Genomic DNA, 2500 nt, shown 5'->3' on the forward strand with positions numbered 1-2500 from the left:
CTATGTCGTGCCTTAACCTAACCTATGTCGTGCCTTAACCTAACCTATGTCGTGCCTTAACCTAACCTATGTCGTGCCTTAACCTAACCTATGTCGTGCCTTAACCTAACCTATGTCGTGCCTTAACCTAACCTATGTCGTGCCTTAACCTAACCTATGTCGTGCCTTAACCTAACCTATGTCGTGCCTTAACCTAACCTATGTCGTGTTTTAACCTAACCTATATTGCGCCTTAATGTAACCTATATTGCGCCTTAATGTAACCTATATTGCGCCTTAATGTAACCTATATTGCGCCTTAATGTAACCTATATTGCGCCTTAACGTAACCTATATTGCGCCTTAACGTAACCTATATTGCGCCTTAACGTAACCTATATTGCGCCTTAACGTAACCTATATTGCGCCTTAACGTAACCTATATTGCGCCTTAACGTAACCTATATTGCGCCTTAACGTAACCTATATTGCGCCTTAACGTAACCTATATTGCGCCTTAACGTAACCTATATTGCGCCTTAACGTAACCTATATTGCGCCTTAACGTAACCTATATTGCGCCTTAACGTAACCTATATTGCGCCTTAACGTAACCTATATTGCGCCTTAACGTAACCTATATTGCGCCTTAACGTAACCTATATTGCGCCTTAACGTAACCCACATTGCCCCTTAACGTAACCCACATTGCCCCTTAACGTAACCCATATTGTGCTGTAACCCAACACACGTTGGGCCTTAACCCAACACACGTTGGGCCTTAACCCAACACACGTTGGGCCTTAACCCAACACACGTTGGGCCTTAACCCAACACACGTTGGGCCTTAACCCAACACACGTTGGGCCTTAACCCAACACACGTTGGGCCTTAACCCAACACACGTTGGGCCTTAACCCAACACACGTTGGGCCTTAACCTGCTCTGTAATTGTCATACGACGCGTTAAATTAGTGTAGTGTTGCCTAACTGCAACCCCCGCAATATAGTTTGCTACTCGCACTGCCCGGTCCCCAGTGTATCGCTTCATGTTAAACACCTTGCAGCGATACACTGTAATGTGGATGGCAGCAGGACGTACATGCTCAATGCCCTTCGCAGTTGTTCATTGGCATTCGCATGGCGAAGCACTGCGCCTACGCTGTGGTACGGCCTGTGTCAACTGTCCGCTGATGTTGTACCTCCAAATCACACACTGTACTGCACATTGGTCCTCATGTACTGAATGATACATCGTGGTACATGTGACCGTACAACGACTGCGCCAACAACGGCGAACCATGCGGTCCAAATGTTGTGCACGCAGCTACGTGTCGTCTCCCTATAAGAGCTGGAGTGCAGTGTGGTATGCCCTGGATGGCGATCAGCATGAGCCGTCTGTTGATGTAGTGGCGCGTGTTGTCAGACGTTGTCGTCTCTTCTCACACACCGTGATAGCATGGTGCACTGCGTTCCACATCTGCGACATGCGACAGAGGCCGGTTGACAGTCGTTTGCGCAATGGACATCGCATACGTACGGGGGCCACCTTCCACGTGTTTGCGAAGCGTGCACATGTTGTTGCGTGTATGTGGGCAGACATAGTGTGTCGTGACACCTGACACAGGCATGCAACAATCGTTGAATTTGCAAATGGCGATGGACGCCTACGTTTGCTGGTGACGTTACGCAAATGAACAACTGGTAAACCGTTGTGGTGCGGTTGTTCTCGCTAGAGGTGAATCAGTGATGGCGACGATCGGTTGAGCTACCAACCGGTTGTTTCAGCGATACCCACCATGCCCACGAACGTGAATGGCATGTGGGTGTGAAGCGATACGCGGCGGTGGCTGGGTGGGACCGGCCCCGGCCGGTGAGGGGGGGCCGCCCGGCGTGCTGGCCGCGCGGTGCGTGGGCGCACGCGCTACAGCCGGCTGGTGGGGGCGGCCACTGGCAGGCGCGCCGGCCGACGGAGGCGGCAGGCGGCGCAGCTGCGCGCCGGCGCACCCTGCACGCGGCGCCGTGCGGCCAAAGTAGGTCCTCGCGGGCCCGGTGCGAAGCGCGGTGGACATCTGCAGTGTGCTGGTCCGATTGAGGACTGTGTGCGCTGAGGATGCGCCGCCGCCCGGCGCTCGGCGCCGCGACGCCGTCTGCTGCTCGGTCGCCTCTGCGGTTCTCGCAGGTGGTTTGTATCGCAGCTGTGCGGACGTGTTGGCGCGTGCGCTGTGCTGGGAGAGTTCGCTTCGGCACCCAAGTGGGGCTTTTGTCCTTCTGTGGCGCTGGCGTTGGAGCTGCCGGTCACCGTAGGTGGCGCGTGTTGTCTCCCGCCGGCAATGCCACGACAGCACGCTCCCGGGCCTCTGTCGGCAGCGGCAAGCTCAGTTGGGAGCACGGGTGGTCGCACCTAAAGCGTCTACTCGCCAAACTCCGGGCGATTGCGCCTCTCTCGAACCCGACCAAGTACTTAGGACGGCGCTGCGCGCCGCCGGGACCTGAGAGGGTTTCGAGGTGTATGGTGCAG

Source organism: Schistocerca serialis, unplaced genomic scaffold (genome assembly GCF_023864345.2).
Source record: "Schistocerca serialis cubense isolate TAMUIC-IGC-003099 unplaced genomic scaffold, iqSchSeri2.2 HiC_scaffold_1092, whole genome shotgun sequence".
Classification (NCBI taxonomy): domain Eukaryota; kingdom Metazoa; phylum Arthropoda; class Insecta; order Orthoptera; family Acrididae; genus Schistocerca; species Schistocerca serialis.